Source organism: Phacochoerus africanus, chromosome 5 (genome assembly GCF_016906955.1).
Source record: "Phacochoerus africanus isolate WHEZ1 chromosome 5, ROS_Pafr_v1, whole genome shotgun sequence".
Taxonomy (NCBI): Eukaryota; Metazoa; Chordata; class Mammalia; order Artiodactyla; family Suidae; genus Phacochoerus; species Phacochoerus africanus.
In genome coordinates, this window is record NC_062548.1 from 95,747,773 (window position 1) to 95,774,973 (window position 27,201).

General features: G+C 36.6%; 1 long non-coding RNA gene across 1 annotated transcript; it reads left to right on the forward strand.

Moving 5' to 3' along the window:
- The first annotated feature begins 3,730 nt into the window (after nucleotides 1–3,730).
- On the forward strand, nucleotides 3,731–11,661 carry LOC125126843 (uncharacterized). The gene is made up of 2 exons (XR_007134802.1): nucleotides 3,731–4,521; nucleotides 10,780–11,661. It is a non-coding gene; the product is annotated as an uncharacterized LOC125126843 (long non-coding RNA).
- Nucleotides 11,662–27,201: the final 15,540 nt, after the last annotated feature.

Below are 27,201 nucleotides of genomic sequence, written 5' to 3' on the forward strand. Positions count from 1 at the left end.
CAAAATCCTTGACTCCTTCCCCCATACAAGTAACAGCAAGATATCCAGAGACTAGTTTTCCTTCTTCCAAGAATACTACCTTCCCTCCCCCTTACATGTACCTTGAGTAATGTAGGAAAGCACTACTGGATCATTCCAATGTCATTACACTGAATGTAGAGAATGGATAACAGAAGATCAGTGTTTTTTGGGGAAAATCATTTTCCCTCTATCCTTCTGAGTTTTTTGTTTTGTTTCTGTTTTTCTCTTTTTAGGACTGTACCCACAGCATATGGAAGTTTCCAGGCTAGGGGTCAAATTGGAGCTGCAGCTGCTGGCCTACACCACAGCCACAGCAACACAGGATCCAAGTTGCATCTATAACCTATACCACAGGTCACAGCAATGCCAGATCCTTAACCCATGGAGAGGCACCAGGGATTGAACCCATGTCTTCATGGATACTAGTTGGGTTTGTTACTGCTGAGCCATGAGGGGAACTCCCTACCCTTCTGAGTTCTCAGCCGAGACCCCTATGATAAGAGACAGCTTGACAAGAGAAAAACAAACAGAGGGGTATTAACATCTATACCTCATGTATGTACAAATGGGAGATATCTAGGGAAAATTAAGTAACTCCTGAGGTAGCCTGAAATTCAGGCTTAAATACCATCCTAATAGAGAAAAGACAGGGGAATGTATGCCTCTCAATGGAGAGCAAATTAATTTTAAAAAGACAAATTGGCCCTTAGAAGAACAGATGGGAGATATGATAGCCTGTGACAAAGTTTGCCCAGAGGTGATTTCAGCCTTTAGTCTCCCCTCCTGTGGTGAGATCCAATCCTCCCTGGTTGAAGCTCTCTGGGAGGGAGGGGATTTATGATGACTGACTTCCTTTTACAGGATCTGTCTCCAGGCAGATAGGAGGAGTTCAGAGAATATTCCTCACCATATTAGTTTTTTTTTTTTTAAGTCCCCAAGCTCAAAATAACCAATACGTCCAAGCAGCATGTTTTGGGGTTGCAAACCCCAAATAATCTGTGACCCCCTACTCACTGGACACTTTCTGTCCCAAGCAAAGAAGTAGACTGAATCCTATTTTCCAGAGGACTTATCTGTCCTCAAGCAGTGTGATCATGTATAAGAACAAATATCATGGGAGTGATATTTACTCCCCAATGATTTGCTTAATGGACAGGCACTCACCAAGCTAGCTGGAGACATTTGAATTAAACCCTTTTGATCTCCTTGGTCCTGTGGAGATGATATGGCAAGGATCATCCATTACTGCAGACAAGAGCTACTGCACCAAAGCGGCTCAAGAGTTTGGCAGAACAAGGAGAAAGTTAAGTTTTTGTGTCAGGACATTTGAACTATATGAAGATGGGGCACTCCTCCAATTGGGAGGGTTACCCTTATCATTTTGGTCCAAAATTCAGTAGTGAAGGCGGGCTCTTTAATCTCCTACAGCTATCACCTATTCTGGAGCCCAGCTCTTTTGTAACAACCATGGGGGTAACAATTACTTCCCAACAACAGGATCAATCATAGGCACAAATGAACCTTTCCACAGAAAAGAAAATCATGGACTTGCAAAATAGACTTGTGGTTGCCAAGGGGAAGGGGGAGGGAGTGGGATAGATTGGGAGCTACCCCATGAATGCTGAAAAGACCGAGTCCAATGTCTGCCAGATCACAGAAATATAATCACCAAGTCCAATGATAAGCCTCTCTGAGTGGGACTACCCTTTTCTCACAGAAAGATGAGGACTGTTTTCTCATTCATTTCCCCTTCTGAGTATGGCAAACATCAGTGATTCAAAGTTGGTATCTAGTCCCTATCTATTCTTCAGCATGAGAGGGCAGTATCTATTGCTGAAGAAGAGAACGCAAGGAAAAGCAATAAAAACTTAATCACAACAGAAACATGGCACTTAATAACTTATAAGAGCTAGCTTCAACTTATATCTTGATCTTTAACTCTTGTCAATGCTAAAGTTGAATTCTGCTCCTCAGTAATAGCATGATCTGTAATTCCACAAACAAAGCATCCTATTATTGTGAGAACTTCTCCAGTTGATACCTGGAATGTCCTCTCTCATCCCAAGCCCAGCAGGCAACATCTCACTTATTTTTTAGGAGGCTGTTAAAGGATACTTTCACTCTGGACTCAAATCCCAGCCTTCTTTTAGGCCCCCAAAGATCTGAACACTCTTTTTTGTTACTTCTGCGCTGCCTCCATCAATGTACTTTTGTTGTGTTGCACCGAATTAGCTACAGGTCTATAGCTACAGGTCTATAAATTCTACATGGTATAGACTTTGACAGGCAAGGAAAGTGTCGCCTTCATTTCTCTGTGTCTGTTATCAAGACAGTGCCTGGAAAACAAAAGATCTTTATAAAAGGAATGTTTATTCAGTTGAATAACTCATTGATTCAAAATGGTTGAAATGGGATATTCAGAATAACTGATATTCTAATTAACTTAGGAATATGTATACGATAAAACTGATGGCAATGTTTGTCCAATTTTATCTAGCTACTTACATACAGGACTAAAAATATTTGTAATATAACTTTCCATTTTACTAATATCAAGCATGTGCTCCAAGATACTGTGAACTTTAGGCGAGCACCATATCTTCTGGGCCACACCTGGAGATAAAAATCAAAGCCTGATGCTCTTAGCTGAGGCCATACCACAGTTATTTATACCAAATGCTGTGAGGATTAAAAGTCCTAAGAGCCATGTCTTCATCACCTCCTCTTGTTTCTAGCCCCCTCGACTGTCTATATTCTCAATATTGTTGGGAAGGATGCAAGTTTCCCACTCATCACTCTTCCTTGGGAAGGAAAACATAGCACACACAGCTCCACTCCTCCTACCCCTAATGCATTTTTCTCCTTTGGGAAAGAGAAGTAAATTGTTTGATGAGAGAGTTGGGCAGAGGGAGGTGGGATCATGTGGCTCAGCCTCTCCCAAATTATCTCTGAGGCTGCACTCAAGTCTGCTCTTTGAAATGCAGCAAGTGGACTACCTGCACAAGGGGTCCTGCAGTGTTCAAAAGTGCCAGGCACTGCTTGGGTAAGTCTGCCCAATTCACAGATAAAACCTTAGTAAGGCTCTTTGGCTATACCTAGAAATCTTGTCCCTCACTCCATGTTTGGTTCAAAATAAGGTGGGGTTGTTTTGTTTTGTTGCTTGCTTTTTAAATCATTACCTGCATCTTGTGTCTTATTTTTCAATTGACTTTGAATACTGAAAGGGAAACAGGTTATAATTTATTGATCCTTCACTCTAAAACCTGAACAGTTATTTCACAGAGCTCATAGTGAAGAAGCTTTCTTTGGTTTCTACTGACTACTTTTTTTTCAGCCTACTCTAAGTCACATGAGAAAGATGGACTCTGCCCTGCCTCTCAGCTGAACCTGGCTCACCGGCCTTGAGATAAACTTTGTCATCTGTATTTCCTCTCCCTCAAGAAACACTTAATTATTTGCAAATGGAACACAAAATTTTACTTGTAAACTCTCTACACACACCCAAGTCTACCTGAACCCTCTGGTTAGCTGCCCAGAATTAAGTTTGTGCTCCTACAAAAAAAAAAAAAAAAAAAAAAAAATTCAACAGGCTCTGTCAAAATCCTTTAAAATATTCTGAATATTTAAACATGTTTGAAGAGAGTAATTGATTTATTTTATTTTGTGCAAAAGGGCTAGGCCACTATTAATGAATTTACAGGGTACAAATATGCTAAGCACCTTATAAATAGCCTGATGCAGGTACTGTTTATTGTCCCCTCCACGTCTGGACCCTCTTGGCCACATACAACAGTCATTAGTAAGTCTTACATGCACCTTCCAGTCATGAAAAGCTACTTCTTAAGGTTAAAGCCACTCTTTTGTATATATTTTTGTAGCCTGGATAGCCCAACCTAAATAATGTTAGCTTCCACCCAAGGCTTTGGGATGCCTTCAGTGGTCCTTCAAGCACAGTCTCCTTTTCATTTGTAGAAGAGCCCTTCCACAAAAGGCAGGGCTAGACTGTAGTTCCAGCTAATATGTGCATCTCAGTTGCATGTGCCTCATCTCCCTGTATCTACATGAGTGACCTTTGCATGGCTAGTTTCTTCTGTGTCTTTTTTGATGCAGCTCTTTGTGTCTTGTTTGCTTATATAGAAACCATGATCAGGAAGGTAGTTTATATCAGAGTGGAGTTAGTGCCATTTTCCAAACACTGAAAGCTCCACCAAACATTTGGTAGTATAAAGAAACTGTGCACTTCCTTGTGGAAAAGTAAAGCCCTTTTATTCTTGGCTTCTTTTCGGACTTCCAAATGTGACTCCCTTCACAGTTGCCTTGGTGATTTTTTTGCTCATCTGTCATTGCAGGTGGTCCTTATTCTTCACCTGTTTCCTCTTCCTCCATTATTTACTGAGTGACTTGACCTGTGATAATATAAACACAAGAAGGGCTCCAGAAGTCATGGATAACTATTGGATGATGGTGATAAAAAGCTTTCCTATAAGAAATTCCACTTTGGTGAGTATATTTACAGGCAGATAATGAGGCAGCAGAGTGAATTTTGATCACAAAAATCCCTATGTCTTTGGTGGAGTTGATTTCAAAGTTTTCCACATCAATATAATATACATTCAATGTTTTCTATGTCTGTGAAGAAAGCCCTCCACTTCCCAGCTAGTTCTCTCCCACAAGAGCAAATGCTAAAGTAGCATTTCACTCTTTATTCACAACGACTGCCCAGTGCCCTTCAACCCCTGCCATAAAATTTGGCAGTTACACCCAGCACATTTCTCTTACACATTTTGCTGGAAAGCCTTCCCCAGTTTGGCTTTGCTTCCTCGCCCCTCTGCTTTGTTATTGAATATGAAGAAGTATTCATTATGCTGATTTTCAAACTGTAATCTGGCCCTGCATTCATCATCTGTGCTGCCTCTATTTCACAATAATGTCACATGAACACTGTTTAGCATATTTACCTGGTTTTTAAGTTTTTAAACGTTGGTGGGTTTTAGGAGCAATGGGATTGACAAAGTGTGATGCTTCAGGATTTCTCTACCCAAATGCTCTTTTCTTCTAGGCCAAGGATTTGGAATATTTTGCTCCTCGAAATGTTTCAGTAACTTGCCTATGAATGTCCTTGAATAGTCTCTTTCTTGTTGCCATAATCAATTTCAACTATCTTTATCTATAATTCATCTGCTCCTTCATCTTACAATGCATTCAACACTGCTTCTATGTCCACCTGTGGGAAGGTCATTTCTTTGGTCCACAAAACACCCCTTTCTTAATAGTATTGTTTATTGGCATACATCAATTTGTCTGAAATTGACTCATGTGTTGGGGAATGGGCTAAATTCTCACTTTGTTCTTTCCAGTGCATGAAAACCCAATCCAAAGTAGGATCTTTCTGTTTTGAGGTGCAAAAAACATGGAACACACTGAGTAAAAAAGTAAGGTTTAACACAAATATACTGCACCAGGATTAATATGTCAGGGTGCTAGTCAGAGCCTCTAACTAATAGTATGACATTAGTTAATCACTCTGCCTCTTTTCTGAGCCCAGCGTTCTCCCATGTAAAATAAGGATATTGGACTGTGTAGTTTCAAATGGTTATTCTCACTCCAGTTGTCTAAGTTTCGAAGCATTGTGATTGCTGACATGGCAAAAAAATAGTTATAAATCAAAAGCACCTTTGAAGAATAATAAAATTCTTTCATATGCTCACAGCTTTTCTATCATATAGAGTACATTATCATGTGACTCAAGTTGTCTCATAAGTATAGAAAAGCAGTGCTGTCTAACACATCAAAAAAACCCAGCTCTAACATGTTTCAATCTCTTATCTCAACACTTTTTGCCTATTCTTTTTTCACATGTAGTTTTCTACATTGGTTTCTTATGATCTTGTATAAGAAAATATCAGATTATCTGATTTAGGCCAAAGGGATGGGAGGAGGAGAGAAAGTCTTAATAGAGTTATTCTTTCAACAATTAAATTATTTAGGATATCCTAGTTTTTACCCAAGTCCTACAGGTTAGAGCCCCATTTTTTTCAAGCAGTAATTTTATAAAGACTTACCATATATTATTGGTTATTTTATTAAATGCTCCAAAGTTATGAGTTATGCTATGAAAATTTCTAGCATGCATGGTATTACCTATGAGGACATTTTCAAAAATCTCAAAAGTTTTCATCAGATAGAGTCAGTTATAAATTCAGCTGGGAATAATCAGAAGAGAAGGAAACCATAAGCTTGGAAGAGAAAAAGACAGGAGTAAGAAAAAGTTCCAACTCCCTCCCCCATGACCCTCCAAAAAACTACTTTAAGGAATCATGCAAACAGTGAAGGAAGATGAGATGACTACATTAGGACCTTGGACTTTTACTCCTGCTTCTCTAAAGAAGTGGATTATATGTCCAGAAACATGATGGGACACAAAAAGCAAAACCATAAAACCAAAAACATCACTAACATCTGGATAAAGGACTAGACTTGGAAAAATGTCCCTCAATACCTATGACATGTACAACAAACCAGGACAGGTCTGCAGGTTTACAGTTCAAACTTAAAGAGAGAGAGCATCCGAAGGATTTCTGGTGAGCAGGTCAGTAAATCGAAAACAAGCAGAGTTGCCATATAAATGGGAAAATGTATAAAATGTTATTGGAAATCTTCCTAGTTTTCTGGATATTTGATTTCATTTTAATAATAAAAAAATTGATAGATTCCCTTTCAACTCCAGTGGCTATGATAATTTATTTTTCATATAAGAATTTAAATGTATGTTTGGAAATGAAATTTTTTTTTTGGCTTTTTGCCTTTTTTGGGGCCACTCCTGCAGCATATGGAGGTTCCCAGGCTAGGGGTCTAATTAGAGCTGTAGCTGCCAGCCTACACCAAAGCCATGACAACACGGGATCCGAGCCATGTCTGTGACCTACACCACAGCTCACAGAAACGTCGGATCCTTAACCCACTAAGCAAGGCCAGGGATGGAACCCACAACCTCGTGGTTCCTGGTCAGATTCATTAAGCACTGAGCCACGACGGGAACTCTGGGAGTGGAAATATTTTGTATCTAAACTGACAATAATATATGTGTGTTTTTCTTTTGTTGTCTGTTTTGTTTGTTGTGGCTATTTTGGGGAGAAAGGTATATCACTTGATCTATTGGAAAATCCAAAAAAAAAATGGGGTTATATTTTCCTTATTCTCAGTTAAAGAAACCTACAACCATAAAGGTTAAACAACTTCTCTGTGACTTATCACAAAGCCAAGAAGTGGCAGAGATGGGACCAATATCCAAATCCCCAGCTTCTCAAACCTTCACTAGGGACCTATGTCCCTTCCATCAACATTCTAAAATTTAAAAAAAATATAATAATTTCTCCACTTCAAATTCAGAATAACCAAAACAACTTTGCCCCATAATGTTTGTATGGAACGTCTTTACAATGTCTTTTCAAATCACCTGCAAGCTGTGCTATGATGACAACTACACTGTCCTCTTACTTTAAATATTTGAACCTAAATCACAGCTACTCTACTAAGTCCCATGAGCTCTTGGACAAGTCATTTAAGATCTTTAAGTTTTAGTTTATGTATAAATGGCAATCAAAATATCATCCCTCTGAGATTAAGGGGGATTAAATTAAATAATCCATTCAAAAAGCACTTTGTAAACTATAGATTATCACCAATAATTTACCACATATGCTAAAGTAATTTTTTTCTGCTTATGAAATAACATTAATAATCTTATACAAGGCATTCAAAGTCCTCTTTGACATTCATTTTTAATCTTTTTTCTGCTAATAATAAAACCTTACATATATCAAGAAAATAGTCTGTGCCAGAGATAACCTGAACATTTACTATCTCATGTAAACCTCATAGCAAGCTTGTAATAAAGACATCACTATTATCCCAATTTTATAGCTGTTTATTGATGTTTGGAAGGTGGAGAAACTCTTCCAACAACCACACAGAGAAGAAGGATGAGAGCCAAATCCTGGATGATTCCACAGTAAATTTCACCATCATGTGGTACTGTTTCTAAATACAGCAGAAATCACACTCAACTCTGTAACAATCACCTTACTACACTATGAAAAAGCTTGGTATAGAAACTCACAGGGATGCTCAACAATTACAGGTGAATGTATAATCTGGGTAGAGAGTGGTCAAGAGTAAAGTGTCCTGAATTCAAACCAGATCCACCCTAGACTAGCATAATGACACTGAAAAAGTTTTTCTGCCTGTTCTTTATCCTGAAAATGAGATAAACAAACAAATAAAATGGACCTCAGAGTATTGCTATGAGAAGTAAATGAGTAAATACACATTCATCTCTCAACATATCTGGCAGAGAGGTAATACTATACAAATGTTATCATTTGTTACCACATACAATGTCATGAACACCACAGCTCTGTATGGTCTTGTACTTCACACCACAAAATTACCTGACTTTCTGCCTCATTCACTAGTTGATTGGCTTAATTGTTCAGACCTTGGCCAAAATGTTGCTTTGGTAATGAATCTATCTTTTATGTGCCTGCCATGTTCCCATTCTTTTGCACCCACTCAATCAAGCTCTCTTATTATACTCATAGTCCACTCCTTAAAACATTTATCATACTTGTAGTTAAATAATGAATTGGACTATTAGTCTTAAAATTTCTGGCCTCTCACTAGAAAGTGCCGTGAGGGCAGAGGCTATTGTCCATTGCTGTATCTTGCACAGTAAAGTGCTTTATAAAAACCTAATGAATGAATGAATAACTTCATCTTCCTTTTGTTTTATCCCTCTAATTTACATAGTGTCTCATGGTTTGAAAATCCATTTTTTCTTTTTCTCCATGAATTGTTCTGTTTGTATCATGAATTTTCAAACTTCCTGGCCAACCCTAATTGACTAAAAATATTTATAGGAATTTCCTGTCATTATATCTGTGCCAATGACAACTAAATTGCCAGTTTCTTCCTCCTTAAATATTAGATTTCTGAAATACAAGTAGATTAACTCAGCTAAGAAAACAAGAAATAGAAATCTTTTCATGTTTTGCGCACTGCTTTTAAACTGCATTTAGAATGTGTTTCTGGAAATTTGCATAATCATTCATGAATCTCCTTTCATTTGAATACCACAGTAATGACAACTTAAGATATATTGTTTGCTGTTTATTCAAAATAGATTCCAGTTATCAAAGTAGATCTTTCTGTGTATACCCTGTTCCATATTTGCTATGGACTCAATTAGTAATGATCATGCATGCTGATGCTGTTTTGGAATTATGACTTTAAATGTACCACGGTAACTTCTATAATGGTAAGGAATAGTGCTTTCTTTCTTTTTAAATCCGGTTAAATTATATAGGAAGTATTTGTAAAACTTGAAATCTCAAGCATATACCACTCTTGATTTATCAAATGTTTATGCTATATGTAGCTTAATACATCGACTTCAAAACATTGTGGAAATAAGGTGGTCTGAGTACCAGTTCTAACCAAAGGTGAACTCTAAATTTCTCAGGAAAAACCTCTGTTCCTATAAGCTGATAACACACAGAAGTTATCCCTTAATTGTGCTCTGATATATAAAAATATTTTTAAATTTTATCTTGTAGTGAATAAGTTTGATTATATTCATCATTTAATTCTACTATATTAGTGATGCCATTGACAGAAGCAAACTCTCCTTTTAGGGTATTATGAAATTATAAACTCAGAAAAAAGCAGTTTCAGATCTACCCCTTACCAGAAGGATAAAGCCAAATGTATATATAACTTCCTATATCCTTTTCCATCTGCAAAATGGGGAAAACAATAGTTCCTGCCTTAGAGTTTCTTTGATGATTCAATTACATAGAGCCTGTAAGAGTTTATTTTAGATTCTGTCACATGGTAAACTCTCAATACATACTAATCATTATTTTTACCATTATTATTATATTGTTCATGTGTGAATATCTGTATCATTCACACAAGCACCTGTCATTTATTCTCTTTACATGTATCAGTTTATTCTTCTCTAGACAGCAAAGACCTTGGTGTCTGGCTAGAGGAATTGTTATTTCTACCCTTCTATGTCGTATACACAGAAAATGATCAGTTGATTGGAAGTTGATGTGTTGGTTTACCTCTGTCTCACTATAATGAATTCACTTGCCTTCCAGAAATGTCAGTTGAGCACTTTTTTCTGTATGACTCTGTGCTAGACACTGGAGAAACAGAGGTGTCCAATGCAACATTATGGATGGCTTTTCAAAATTTATCCAAAAACTTAGAATTTTTAAAGCCATAGTTAAAGTCAAACTCTAGAGACAGAGAGAAAAAAAAGCTCTGTTTAATATTATACTTAAAGCATTTATGCCAAATGAGGCATTCTCAAGTTAATAATTTAATCTAATGTAGTCACAGTTGAATAGCTTTGGAAGTAATTGGGGAATAAAGCATTGATAAGGTATATGTTCCTTGAATAATAGCATCTAACACAGGTTATTTACTTTAAGTTTTAAAATAGAATTAAAAAAAAACATTGAGCCCAAATTTTAAAATGGAAACAATTATTTTTATGTATATTTTTGGTATAATAACAGTTGATCTAGAGGATTCTGCCACAGTCAAGTTTATGGCACTGGAGATGTTTTAACATTTGGCACTTTCTTCATTTTAATTTAATTTTTTAATGGACACTGATGGGAGGAGCAGGGTACTTTATTAATTAAAAATCAAAACAGTGGTCTTATAGATTCCTCTTTACCTCAACAGGTTCCCAAAAAGACATCCCAAAGGAAAGTACACTACAAGAAGACTATGCATGATACAAACCTAAAAGACAAGAGTAACAAGGATGACGCCGATAAGGGAGGCTCTGGTCAAATGATGAATGACCTGTGTTCCATGCTAAGGAAACAGAAAGTATTGAGGGTTTCAGCAGTGTAGAAAATGATCAAATCTATGTTCTGAAATCACTCTGGTGCCTAGGATAGTGGATAAGAGTTTGGAGAAATGAGAGACTGGAGGAATAATTTGGAAGTCAAAACAGGAGCTTCAACAGCCAGAGTTGGAAATATAGATGTTCTAATGGGGAAGGGAGAGAAGAAATGGCAAGATCTATATTCAGCTATCTTTGCAAGATGACAAAATTCAAAGCGGTCGAATCCTCTGGAATCTTGTATATTTCTATCATACAGGATGCTATGCTCATATACTGTTGACTGAAGCTTTATGTAATAAAGCCTCAGCATAAAAAAGCAACAAAAACCAAAAAAAAAAATAGTAGACATCAAAGAACCTCACCAAAGAGTGGAAAAATAACTTTGGGAAATACACTACCAGGATAAAGTCTGAGGGTCAGGGAAGCGGGGGGATATATATAAATCTCAAAGGAATACAGAACATTCAAAAGTTTTCCAGTCCTGAGTGATTTAAAGGACAATGAGATAGCAATTTAAAAGGTAGCAGACTCAGATTCAAGAAAGAGAATATAACACATTTCACTTAGCTAATCAGTGGCAAAATGTTTTATAATTTTTTACTGTTATTATTTACAAATACAACTGAGAAGCACAGAGGTAGACTGTCAAACAGTGGTTGAACAGTTATTGGAAGACAGGACTAAATAATGAATAAAGTCAGAAAAGCTCATCATGTTGATTTGTTTGGACATTTCTGTAATAATGATGATGATAACAATATTTTCATTATTATTAATACTTCAACATAGCATAAATTATAAAAGGTGTACAGTATTGATTGATTAACCCATGGAGCCATTGGCAAACTCTTTTTGGTTTGACTGGTACTTGTGAGAACATATACATTTCCTCAAACACTGATGGAAAAGAGATGGAAAAGACAATCCCGTTTTCTTTGAAAGTATGGAGAAGGAACACTTAATTTGAGGAAAGAATAAAGAGAAGCACAGGTTACATTTTCAGAATAGGCAAATCCTGGAAAAGTGTGTTAGCAAAGGAAATGCCAGATATGTTACTCTATGCCAAGAAAAAAGACAAATTGATGCTCTAATATTATCCAATCCGTAGCAAGCTGATTGGCTATAAAAAGGGGGTTTCACTTTATTTAAAAGGAAATGACTACCTCATTTTAATTTACTGAATTTCATTTATCACACACAAAGAGCCCCTTAAATTTATTACATAACACCTACAAAGAACACATCTGTAAAGGACCCATCTAAGCTTACAAGTATCAGGAATAATCTCTTTATGTCTTTCCTTTTTTACAGCATTTCATACTGACATGCTCGTTTCAGTGGTTTGAATTTACCATGTGTATATATCTCAAATGTGATAAGATTTAAAATGCATACATACAACCTAGAGGTAAGAAAGTGATGCTTAAAGGTTAGACTGAATTAAAAAAATAAAAAGGAGAAGCTGCTGCTGTGGCACAGGAGAAACAAATCTGACTAGTATCCATAAGGATGCGCGTTCCATCCCCGGCCTTCCTCAGTGTGTTGGGGGAACTGGTGTAGCCAAGAACTGTGGTATAGGTTGCAGATGAAGCTCAGATCCCACGTTGCTATGGCTGCACATTAAAAAAAAAAAAAAAAAAAAAAAAGGAAAACATGGCATGGCCAACTTAAAAACAGGATAAGAAAAATGTGAAAATCAGAGAGTGATGCAAAATAACTCTTTCTAGCATATACGATGCAGTGAAAATTTGATTAAAATGTGTTTTAAGGAATGGTTCAAAATTTTAGTCCAGGTTTCACTAGTGATTCAAAAACTAACCTTATACATGCCGTGTAACTCAGTTTGTTCATCTACCTAAAAAGTACAAATATTCTTGGAAACAGAGAGTAAACCATATAGTCATCAGGTATTAAAATGCATTTGGGAGGCCTTTGCCAGTTGAGAGTTTTGAAATTCTAGATGTAATACAAGATCCAAAAAGAAAAAATAAATTGTCTTCTGCTGGCCTAGCACAGTAATCTAAGTATTCATCTCCCAGCTAAATACTCAGATTATCTTTCTATAGTTATCTAAATTTCATTATATGAAGACATTTTCTCATTTTCCTGATAAAATTTATTTTTATCAACTACCATACAGTTTGAATTTCTATAACCTTTGCAATCTCAACACCAAAGCAAAATTACTTCCAACTAATCATAAACTGAGGAAGGCAAAAAGATTAGCAGGAGATGAGGAAAGGGCTTTGCTGTGGAATTTATTATCTTAAATGCCAATGGTTTTAGTTCCCAGATAGCTTGAGTATGATGTGATTTATCATATCCAGTACCACGAGGAGTGTAGAGATTTTACTAAATTCAGAGAGATAAAGCATAAAACAATAACTACCATAACTACTGAAACATAAACTCAAATAGCATCAGGGACCTCTGAATGCCAGGGAAATAAATGCAATGGACATATCAGTTACTATAAGGAGTAATCTTGAGGATTTTTTCATAATGGATCTATTTCACATCCAAAGGGAGCAGAGCTGACCTTCATCAGTAGGTTGAAATGCTGTTAAAAGTTCAAAAAATACGATTCTTCATGTGGAAAGAATAATGCAGAACTTTCCGGCCACATATCCACTGAGATCATAACTACTTCCAGGTATTACACTAGTTAGGATATAGATTCATTTCTTATAATGAAGGCCAAAATATAAGTTTGTATATACCTCACCAAGCTGTCCAAAATAAATGGTATAGGGCTCATATAGTGGTTTTATTGTCTCAAGGATCAAGGACCTTTATTTACTATTGCTAAATTATCTTCATTATATACCTGTTAATCTTAATTTCATTTTTTAACCATTTTCTTAAATATTTGAATATAGTTGATTTACAATGTTGTCAATTTTTGCTGTACAGCATAGTGACGCAGTCATATATATATATCAGATAATTTCTCTTCAGCTCCTGCTAGACCATTCATATTCAGCCAACCAGAGGGAAACGCTGAGGAAAAGGGAAAGGGACAGGCATGATGCTTCCTTTCAAGGCATGACCCAGACATTATGATCACTCTGACTTAGAAATCATTGGCCAAGGCACAGGCACAGTGGATGCAAGGGAGGCTAGGAATGGTCTTTATAGCCATGTAGCCACGTGCCTGGCTCTCTTCCTATAAAAGGGTAGAAAGGCTATCTAAGGGGCAACAATCAGTCTTTGCTAAACTCCCCTATGTATCTCTCCCCTGAAAGTTCAAACCACAGCACAATGAGCCACACCCAGATGTGATGGAGAGGACTACACATCACCCAGAGATGGACACTGAAATGGATGCAACTTTGGAGTTGGCTCCATTATATAGGGAGTGACTATTCCAAAGGAAACCATTCCTTGATGTGGCCCACCATGTTCATGATATTAAAATATAAAAGCAATTGACTTTTTCCCACCCCTACTTTAATATAAAATGGTGGAACAGGAAGCGCACAAATCCATCTAAAACTCTCCTATGGGAGGAAGCATTGGAAATTCACACCAGTCACTGAACTAGAGCAACCATCAAATCCCATGGGGCAAGAGTGGTGAAAAATCTGGTCACTGAATAAAGTTCCTTGGTTACCACAAAAGGTAACTCATTATAATGCCCCTGGATATTGTCACTGTGGACCTTGGTTTTGTCCTTTGAGAGATGTTCCTTGTCCTTATGACTTATAATCAAAACACTGGAGAGTATATTCTTTTTAGAAGCTGGATATTTTGTTCAGTAAAATCATGATGCCACAGATTTGAGGCCAGAATTTTGCTGTAAGGTTAGAAAAATGACAAACTTTGTAGGTAGCTTCTGTTTCTTTGGAAGAATTTATTTAAAAAATTTAGTAGGCTTCTAGTCAATTCTGTCTGCATGTAAACATAAGCAAGTATCTCATCAAAAGTTTTTTTATTATTATTATTCTTAAAGACCCTGGTTTTTAATTTATTGGCCTCTTTTACTCTACCTTTAATGAACTGAGAGTCTCACATCTTAATCTGGTTTTTGTCCTGAACTCACATTAACTGCCTGGCTAAAAACACTTAACAGGAAATGCTTGGGCAAGACTTGAGGTTACAGTCTTATCTACTATGAAGGCTGCCTATTCAGAGCCATCTGTTATAACTAGCCTATAGTACCATGTCATTGATTAAAATTTTTAAGAAATAATTCAACAAAAAGAAGCTAACAGAGTGATTTGAAGGTTTTTTCCAACCAAATCTACTATAGTTAAAAGCTCTAGTTGTAGGTCTGCTTTCCAAGCAACTAGCTAATGAAATATTTGTCTGCATAACAAAGGTGTACCACTCTGCAGCTTGCCTTTCTTTGCTGGATTCCAGCAATCACAAAAAGAGAGCCACATGCCTTAGACTGCTTTTTTAAAACGTTAGCATTGCTCTTCTAGTTACCATCTGTATCATACAAATTCATAAATGTTAGCAATGAGGGGAATTAAACAATAGAGATATTTATATCTTTCTCAGTAACCATCCAGACATCCAAAGGGAATACAGAAAAAGTAGAAGAAAAGAAATAAACTCAGAGGCACATATTAGAAAGAAAAGAACCTAAAATAATAGAGATCAACTAAGTCAAAAGTTGTTTCTTAGAAACTGACAAAACTGTGGTAAAATAGACTTAGTAAAATATAGAAGGGAGACATGATTAAATATTAGAATTTACTCTTTAGACAGAGTAGACATTGCACATATTAAGAGGTAATAAGAACATGTTAAGAAAAATGTCATGCCAGCAAATTTTAAACTCAAATGCGATGACCATATTCTTAGAAAAATTAACATTACTGATACTAATTTAAGAAATAGAGAAGTTCATAGACCTATTACCATTAAAAACATTGAATAAGTCAAAAAAAAAATCAAAATCTCTAGACTCTCTCCTAGTGAACAGCAAAGAGGGAACACTAACTACTCAAGTCATATGATGAAGCTGTCATTACCTTGGTACCAAACCTGACAAGCTCATTCTGTGAATAAAAACAGCACATCAATTTCACATGTGAAAACAGATGAAAATAACTAAATATATTAGCAAGATAAAAGACATATAATAATCTATGACCACGTTGAGTTTATCCCAGGAAAGACAACTGGTTTAACATTAGAAAATTAACAAATATAATCCTTCAGAAACTATGTAAGCAAATAAATAAATAAATAAATAAATAAATAAATAAATAAATAAAGGTCTAGTGGAAAGAGAAGTTTTTGCTCCAAAATAAAGAATCATAGCCTTGCTTCCATTTCTAAGACCTGAGCCAATTCATAGTCCTGGAATGTTGTATGCAAAGGGGACACCAGATTTTGTTGCCTTAAATAAAGACAGTAATTTTCTGTATAGCCTTCTACTAAGGGAACTGCAATTACAAAGTTGACTGTATCCAAAGGAAGAGGAAAATAGACTTTTCTAGGGTGATACGTTGATTCAAAACTGAGATAAATGTTGGGAAACAAAAACACTTCTGTGGCATTCCATCAGAGAGGATACTTATGCAGGTCAGGAAATAAGCAACATTTGCCCTAAATTTATTACACAGTGGACCCAGTGAGTAGGCAAAAATCACTTAAAGGTCATTTCCTCAATTCCTGGATGCATGTAAAACATACTCAATGAGACCCTGATTTAGAAATTAACCATATTTATGTGAGGAAAGCATATAATACATTGTTTCAGTCTGATAGCACTTCTATTTCATAAGCATGAGTTTCCTGAGAAGCCCTTCTCAAACTGGTTTATCTGTGATGTAATTAGGGGGTCATTTCTATGTGGGCAATGGAGATGAACAATGAAGCACTGTTCTATATGAACAATACTGGAGAAATGTCAACTACATGCTATTGGCATGTAATGTATACACCAATGTACAATATCCTTAGTTGTCAACACTATTGGATTTTCCAATTATTTTCTGTGTGTTTCTTATTGTTCCAAAGGGACATCCCCCACAGATAAAGGATTATCAAAATTATACTTTTGAAGCAGATTAATTTCAGTTTCCTGATCTCTGAATTCAGAATACCTTTGGAAAACCTAATTTAGTAAAAACGAGATGGAACCCATAAACCAGTATTTTTACCAAGTCTCTATAATGTTTCTGAGATGGGAGGCCAGGGGTCTACACTTGGAAAAACTATCCTAATTTGATGGTATTTTGATGCTTCTGGGTATTTCATAAATTTTCCAGGTTGCTTCAAGATCTTGGGCTGTCATGTAGCACAGCTTGAGTAGAGACAGGAAGGAGAACCTCCTACCTTGCAGCCAGAAAGTGAATTATGCCAGTCATTTTAGCTGCAGGCAGGGCTGTCAAAAGAATAAAAGTGGTAATTACTGTTCTCTTGGTCTGAAATGGTCTTTATCTGCTGCTGAGTAACTCTTAGGAATGTCACCCCTCCTTTTTTTTTTTTTTTTTTTTGAAAATAACTAAAAGAAAATGTTCGCTGTTTTATTTTTAGTGCTGAACTTGCACGGATCCTTAGAATCCAGAGGCAAGTGTATTAGTGCCAGGTGGTACTTTCCTTCACAAAGTGTGGACTGAGATACAGAGAAATGGAAGATCAAGATCAGCAATGATCCTTGAAGGAATCTCATTCTACTGCCCTATGCCTGTGGAGTATGCTGGTCCAGCAAATTAAGTCCCTTTTTGTACTTATTAATATTTTCAATTCATATCCAGTTAGGGTACAAAGTTTCACATATTTGTTACTTCCTATTATAATGATAATTTATTTATTTTTTTTCCCTTAAGCTACTTGTATGTGGGACAACTTTCAGAGTTAATATTCAGAAATTAGTATCATTTCTTGCTTAAGTAATATTAAAAAATTTTGTTTAGGTTCTATCAGAGCATCTGTTGACCATTTCCTGGAATTCTAGAGCATCAAGACTTCTTTCTAGGGATTCTACTTAATGCGCACCTTATAAGATAAATTCATCTCTGAAGGATAAATCTGATATATTTTGCTTGTATTTCACCACAGAATCTTGTGCATTGCTTTGGAAAAGTCTGCTCAACTATTTATGGTTACCTAATTCTCAATTACACGACTTCAAATAATCACTGTAACTTGACTACACGTTACTCATTTAGCAAATTATTATAGCTTTAATCACACAGATCCCATTTTATATTGTACCACGTTTATTTATGTCCTTAGCTTTTTCTTCCCTACTAAATATTAAGCTCATACATTGTCTTTATATTCTTGTATTTTCTATACAGTCTTTTGCTTATGGTAGATATACAATATATATTAAATGATGTGACTGTGTTTATTTCTCCATTGATTTTATTTTTATAATGTTGATTCATCTTTTAAAGATTTTTATAGAAAACCCCATTATTATCATTATAAATTTTCTCTAAATGGAAGACTAACAAATATTTTGATTAACCAGACAGACTGCCTCATATAAGTGAGAGCTAAACCTATTATATCTAGCTACAAATATTTAAAGAACTAGATACTTGTAACTAGATTTCCAATTAAAACCAAAATATGCCTTAAATGCATGAGAATATTTATGAGAGGAAATGAGGTCAGATTGTTTCAGTTTATTGATAAATGAAATTCTAAGTGATGAAAGTATCAAGAATTAGAGGTAATACCCTGTAAAAAAAAATATCAAGAGTTTACATCTTACACAGCATATCTATTCAGTATCTAATGTTTATCTGAAAATAACACTATAAAGTTTACTACCTATTTATATGATGGTTATAAAGTAGATCAATATATCATCATCCATAAACACTTATTAACAGCTTGACACTGGCACAGCAATGCCCAATACTGTATACAAAAACATGTCCATTCACCAACTAAGGTCTCATAGAACTGACTAGGAAATGAGATATCTCAAAAATACCTCGTGCCTGCTAAGTCTGACTTTGCTTACCCTGGCAGACCTCACTTTGAGAATTGGGCTTTTCCACACTTCCTTTCAGACCTTCCCTAGGAAAGCCAGCTTGCTACCACTACTCTCATTATGCACAGTGGTTGTGCCCTATTTATAATCATGCTTTGGCAGACACTTAATAAAGCTTCCCTCCTGCTGCCTGTGGGCCTATGAGCCTGCAGTGTTTAGGTATTCGGTTATCATCTTCCCCCCATCCACAGTACCCACAAGAGTTACGCTTCAACATGCATTGCTTCAAAGCAGATAGACTGGCTGCCCTCCAGGACTGCATTGTCAGTGATCCCGCCTCACCATTTAATTAAATGGAACTTGCCAATAAAGCTTCTCTGGAAACCATTTATGGAGTCCCGAGCCACATGAGCTCTTTCCACTCTGTACACAATGGCAGATCCATAGACTTTCAGTTTCATTCAGAGTTGGGGGCAAACTGAGCTAGACATCTCTCTCTCAACTCATCAGAAGACACCATGATCTATCTGATCCTTCGCCTGAACAACTTCTACATGTTTCCTAAATACCAGTTTGTGTCAGACATTCACTGTATGTTTGGGATACTCAAATTATAGTTAAAGTCTGTGTCTCAAGGACCACATCATCTTATAATGAGGGTAAAATATAATAAAGGCTATAACAGAGATTTGTAAAGTATGTTTTTGAAGTATAGAGAGAGAAGGAGCTCTGCCTAATGGAGTAGGAAGAAAGGTAAAATCAAGTTGGAACAGGCATTAAGGAGGCAGACAGTGCAAAAGGTATTGACAAAACAGCCCATTCCCACCAAAAGTGGGAAGTAAAAGCTAACAAAGGATATGTGTGTCTGGTGAAAATTCAGTACAGAAGATATATAAAGAACCATGTTTAGCTTTTCTAGACCATGATTTATCTCAATTTATCCACAGAAGAAGAGCCTAATCCCATAAATTTATCCATTAAATAAAAATGCCCCAAGAGAGTAAATGATTTGCCCTAGTGTAAGCAACTAGGTAGTAACATCTCTAGGTCTAGAAGCCAGATATCCTGACTGACAATGGGGTTATAAAAAAGAAGGAGGCTTAGCCTAGCATTAGAATGTCTGAGCTGTATGTGTTCTGCTCTCAGCTTCTGCAGAGACTTTTAGTAGTAGCAAGCAGGATTTGGAATTATGTGATTTCTCACATACCAACACTGTAAATACCAAGCATTTGTGAGGACTCAGTCTTCCAATTATATTGAGTGGAGAAAAGTAATCCCATTAATTTCTTCTTTAGTCATAAAGGCCACTATTCACATTACATTAAAATCCATCTCAAAACTTAAATAGTAACTATTAAGTTTTTTATATGAACCAAGGAAATAGTTAAAAATATCATATCAGTGGAAAATATTTATTTATTTTTAATTGTTATTTCCCCAATACATTTTTTTTCCATACAGCATGGTGACCAGTTACACATACATGTATGCATTCTATTTTCTCAAATAATTATGCTCCATCATAAGTGACTAGACATAGTTCCCAGTGCTACATAGCAGGATCTCATTGCTAATCCATTCCAAAGGCAACAGTTAACCTTATCTCACTTACCTTCTCTGTGGTCTCTGATACTGTTGACTATACATGTTTTCCATTTTCAAAATTTTTATTTATGTTGATATATTTTGATAGCATTCTACTACCCTTTTTTTTTTTTAATTTGGGGGGGTACCTAACTACATAGCTTCTCAATGGCTTATTTTTCATTGGGCTCCTTGGCCAACATTAGAATGTATCCAACTATCATTTCTACTTGAACACCCAGTGGGCTCTTAATCCAAATGTTTTGTCTTTTGTATTTTTAGGGCCACACCCGAGGAAGTAATCCAAATATTTAAGACCTAACATTATCTTCTTCCTCAAACCTGCTCCTCCTCCTGTATCCCCTTCCTTGCAACACAGCATCACCACTGGCCCCACTGGCTAAGTCATAAACCTGGGAGTCATCTTAGACACCTCCCTTCTATTCACCTCCTAGACACCAAATTCTAAATTCTACCATTGCTTGGTTTCCCTACTTTCTATGCCCAGTGCCACTTCTTTAATTCATGCCCTAATCTCTCCTTGTCTGGATAACTGTAGCTGTCACATAGTTTGTCTTTCTCCTCTCTGCCTTGTTTCTCTCCTCTCTATCCCCTTCTGAACATCTGCAGAGACTTTTCTAATACATGAATGTGATTAAAATTCTTCAATATCATCTGGTTGCTTCAATATCAGCTAAAAATTCAAATACCTAAACTTAGTTGCATGGGCCCTCAAGGTTTATCTCTGACTTACTCTCCCTACAAAATCTCATATGCATCCCTCATCCCAGGAGTATCAAATGCTTTAATATCCCTAAACATATTGAGCTACCTCTTGCTACTACTTGCCACCACTTCTCAGATGTTTTTCTCTCTCTACCTGTAATGCTATTCACTTCCTTCCTCAGCCAAGTAACTTCCATGGATCCTTCAAATCCTGGCTCACATGTTATCTTCTCAGAGAAAACATCTGTGATTGGGGGAGCTCGGCCCCATTTCCCCAGCTATCTCTGGTACATAGCTCCACCACAGCATGTAATCCATTATCACAACCAAGTTCCCTGAGGTCAGGAACTTGGTTGTGTATGCTAAGTTCATAGCATAGATCCTAGAATATAGATGACTAAAGATCTCATTTAAGGAAGCAAGACAGTAGAAGTAGAAAACAAATTCTATAAATGGATTTTTTTAAGATTCCTCTTGGACATTTAGGTAGAAATACAAATGTGATATTGATACTAAGTTAAAAAAGTTGGCCAGTGATAAGTTTGAATGATTTTTGATTACAGAGAGGACGTGTATGAAGAGGGGTAATGCATATACCTAGCATTTCAGATACACTGTGACACTAGGTTATTAGAGAGTCCGTTAAGGGATATCATATTTATTTTAATTTAAATGAACGGAAATTTCTGTTTAGAGCAACTCAATGTATTTTTAGACTCTTCTATATATCAGGCCCTGTGCTCCTGCGTGGATATGCAAAGATAAATAAAATGCTCACTGTCTAGGTAGATCAAGATTTCAGTGTAGGAAGATCTCACCTCCCCCTACATCAAAAATCATCTACACGTGGAACAATTCTCACAGAATACCAACTGAAAGCAGGAAGAATATCTCATACAACTAAAGCTGCAAGAAGGATCCACACATAACTGGGTAGGACTAAGGTAGGATGGGAGGAAGCTGAGATGGGGTCTATGCCCCTGATAAGAGGCAGTGAAAGAGGAAAGGTTCCCTCATCTTGGGGAACTCTTTTGCTGGCTGGGTGGTATGCTGGGACAGATAGGGAGCTTCAGGGGCCTGCAATTTGCCCCAGAGTAGCATTCATGAACTGGCTTAATGCCAAGCAGAACACAGTTACCGGTACTGAGAAATGCCATGTTACCACACTTCCTATCCCTAGACAGGCACCTGCTGGTATGCACACAATTGGATGCTGAAACTTGGGCTTCAGCAGACAGACACAGAGAGAGGATTTAGTGTGGCTGTGCAGAGATAGTCTGGAAGGCTTGAAGTGTCATCCAGGCTGTAATTAGGGGTGCACACAAGATATAGCATGGGTCCACCATAGGAGCTCCATTATCAATACAAAGGGTGGGGTGTGGGTAGGCCTGCCACAGAAACCTCAACATTGTCGTTGTGTTCACAACAGAGCATGGTTTCTGTGGTTTCTGGGAGAGGGAGGGCTCATGCTCTATGAGCATACACATATCAAAGGAAGGTAGGGCAGACACATCGATAGATCATCAGCACTCTGGCAAATAATTCTGATTTTGTGATTGTGAACTTCTGGTGGCAGGTGGCATGACAGAGTTGCACTTCCCAGTGGACAGATCCTGGGAGGAACACATAGCAACTTCGTTTTCAAAAGGAACACTGCAGTCCCACACCCCTCACACTACAGCTTAGAATCAGATTTGGGGGCTCCTACTCCCACAACTGGGGAAAAGACCTTACCCCCAGTGGAACCATAACAACCACAGAACAAAGAGAAAGCTTCGATCAACATCCATAGTAGGCTCTGGACACCACAACACCAAACACATCTCCTATCAAGGAGGTAAGGTCCAGGACACTTTGAGGAAAGATGTGACAGACATCTACACCAATACAGCCCTCACAACAAAAATACTGGACTTTTACAGTCTATACAGGGATGTTCCCATGCAAAAAAATAGCCTTTAAAGACCACAGTAGATAACTGTGTGCCTAAATTCAGAGTCAAAGAAATATAAGTAAAACAAAAAAGCAGGAGGAACCAATTATAACTAAAAGAATAAGAGATATTGCCTGAAAGAACAAACAATGAAACAGACTTCAACAGTCTACTAGACCCCAAGTTCAAAAAGGAAGTAATAAAATGCCAAAGGAATTAAGAAAGACTATTGAAACAAATGCAGATTACTATAACAAGGATCTATAAATTATAAAGAAGAGCCAATCAAAATTATCCAACTCAGGAATTCCTCTGTGGCTCAGTGGCATAGGGACCTGGCAGTATCACTTTGGCAACTCTGGTCACTGCTATGTCATGGGTTCGATCCCTGGCCTGGGAACTTCAACATGGACAACTGCAGCCAAAAAGAAAAATTACACAATTCAAGTGCACGGATAAAAAAACCAAGCTAAAGGCAATAAATAGCAAAATAAAAAATTGACAAGAATACATAAGTGATCCGGAAGACAGAATAATGGAAATTACCCAATCAGAACAGCAGACAGGAAACCAAAAGGAAAAAAAAAGCAAAATACAAGATCTATGGGATAATGTTAAGTGTGCCAACCTATGCATAATAGGAAACATACGATGAAGAAAAGACAGACTTGTCAGCAAGTATGTTGGGAAAGCTGGACAGTCACACATAAATCAATGACGTTAGAACAATCCCTCATGTTAAACACAAAAATAAACTCAAAATGGCTTCAAGACTGAAATATAAGAGATGATACCATAAAACTCCTAGAAGAGAACACAGGCAAAATATTCTGATATAAATCAGACCAATATTTTCTTAGGTCAGTCTCCCAAGGCAATAGAAATAAAAACAAAATATAGGGCCTAATCAAAGTAAACCATAAACAAAATGAAAAAACAAGCTACAAACTGAGATAAAATATTTGCAAATGATCCAACTGATAAGTGATTAATCTCACAAACATGCAAACAGCTCATACAGATACGTATCATAAAAAAAAGTACAACCAACCAAACCAGTAAATCGACTGAAGACCTAAATAAACACTTCTCCAAAGACGACACCTAGGAGGCCAACAGGCATATCAAAAGATGCTCAATGTTGCTAATTATTAGAGAAATGCAAATCAAAACTACAATGAGAAGTCACCTCACACTGGTCAAAATGACCATCATTAAGAAATCTATAAATAATGAGTTCCAGATAGTCTGGGGATAAAAGGCAACCCTCCTACACTGCTGGTAGAATGTAAACTGGAGAAGCCTCCATGGAAAATAGTCTAGAGGCTCCTTAAAAAACTAAAAATAGAATCACTATGATCTAGTAATCCCATTTCTGAGCATATATCCAAAAAAGATTATAACTCAAATTAAAAAAGATACATGTACCCCAATGTTCACAGCAGAATCATTTATAATATCAGACATGGAAACAACCTAAATGTCCATCAGCAGATGGCTAAAGAAGAAGTGGTACACATATGCAATGGAATACTACACAGTCATAAAAAAGAATGAAATAATAACATTTGCAGCAACACCGATGGGCCTAGAAATTATCATATTAAATCATGTAAGTCAGAGAAAGACAAATATTACACGATAATAACTTACATGTGGACTGTAAAAAAAAAGATACAAATGAACTTATTTACAACATAGAAAGAGTAATAGAGAAAACAAACTCACCAAAGGCAAAAGAGGGAGGAATAAATTAGGAATATGGAATTAACAGAAATACCCTACTATATATAAAATGGATAGACAAGGATTTACTATATAGCATAGTATATTCAATATCTTGTAATAACCTATAACAAAAGAATCTGAAGCTGTACAACTGAAACTAACAGAGTAATGTAAATAAACTATACTTATTTTTTTTTTAAAGATGCTTACTCTCTGGTGGAAAGAAAGACACTGTACACCGCCAAGTTAAAGGCAGTATGGCAGGCATTAGAAGAGTGGTACATCAGGAGTGACAGAGAGGAGAAAAATAAGGCAATGCTTGTTTGCAGGGGAAAGAAGATGGTTGGAGAAGTCAAGTAAACCTCGTGGAAGAGAGGACACCTCTAGTGACTACTGAAATGTAATTAGGGATTTGCCAGTTAAAGAAGGGTAAAGGCAAATGGAATGGCAGAGGAAAGACTCAAGCATGTAGTTGTTTGATGTGTATAGGGAATAACTACTTCAGTAATATTAGTGTATACCTTATTTTGACAGGTGGAGTGAGATGGATGTGCTACAGACAGGAGGAAAAGCAGAACAAAACAAGGCTAGAGAACCTGTTAAAAGACTTGAGGTTGGATACAAATAAAAAGAATGGAAAGGCTGCTTTCCAATAACATTTAGGAGGTAAACCAGCAAAAAGTCAGCAACTGGAATTTCTAAATAGGATGTATTTCAGCAGCCCATCTTTAGATTAGAGACTTCCTTTTTGTTTGGAGAAATTTAAATTTCATAAAATAACAAAAGGATACTAAACCTTCACTCATAAGCACTAGGATCATTCTGCTCTGTGATAAAACTTTGGCCCCAAGAAAAACACCTTATGTAAATCATCACGCAGTGTTCATACTGCAGCCATATGATGAGTTCATGCAGAACTTACACTCCTCTGGGCCCCTAATTACATTCCCTGATATGTTTTTTAATTTTTTTTAAATGAAGAAATGAGCCTCCCACTAAGTGGTTCATGGGAAGTAGTGCAGAAATCACTCTGGTTCCACATTGAATAGAATGTACCCTTTACTAATTCAATGTGGTGATCCTGTGTCCAGACTGATTTAAGAAATGAAAGTGATTTTTAAAACTTTACTGTGTTATATATTAAATATGAACATATTAGTATGTTTAACATATATTTAATTATTGACCTAGCTCACAGGAAAAGAGTATCAAAGTTTTTAATGTCTCATGACATCATAACTATCTTCAAAGTATAAGATAATTTTAGAATTATACTCTTTACATGCCTACACTGGTTTCTTTGTTTACCATTTTCAGTAAACATTTTACTTTAGAATTTAGGATTTATATAAAAGACACATTCATACATAGTACACAGAGTTCCCATATAATCAGTTTCCCTGATGTTAATATCTTATATCAACCATGATATACTTGTAAAAAATAAGATATTAACATTGGTATATTATTATTAAGTAAATTACAGATTTCATTCAGATTTCACCAGTTTCTCCACACATCTCCTTTTTCTGTACTGGATACAATTCAGGAGGCCAAATTGCATTTAATCGTTATGTCTCCTCTCCTCTATGCCAGTTTCTCATCTTTCCTATTTTACATGACCTTGACTATTTGAGGAGGATTAGCCAATGTTTCTCGCATGACCAGACTAGGATTGAGGGTTTGGGGAGGACAAGAACAGGGATTAAGTGGCCTTCTCTGTCATCCTATCAGGGGATACGTGACCACAACATGATGTCACTGGGGATGTTAGACATGATGGCTTGACTAAGGTGGTGTCTGCCATGATTCTCCACTGCACAATGACTATTTTTCCTTTCTATACTTTGTCCTTTGGACAGAGTCACTAAGCGCAGCCCATACCCGAGATAGGGTGAATTATGCTTCACCTCCTGGAGGAGGAAATACCTACAAAAATTATTAAGAGTTCTTTTTGAAGGGATATTTTTCCCACCTCCCCTACATACTTATTTATTCAAACATACATATCAGTATGGACTCATGGATATTTATTTTATACTTTGTGTTATAATCTAATACCATGTTATTTTTTGCTCAAGTTGTTTCACCTTTGGTCCTGGGCCTTTTGGCACACCCACATCATTTTGCTTTTTAAACACTTCATTACTTTCTGGTCTAAAGGATGTTCCAAGCTTATCTTATGTAATATCTTCCCCTGCCTTAGCATGAACCATTTCTCCAAGGGGTCCTGGGTCTTGTGTTGGAGAATGATATTAAGCAATCAAGATCTGAACTACAATGCTTTTTGAAAACACTTTGTTTTTCCATTATTTATCATGTAGTCTAAGAGCACACCACAAAGATCATCCTGTCTTGTCATTTTTGTCCAAA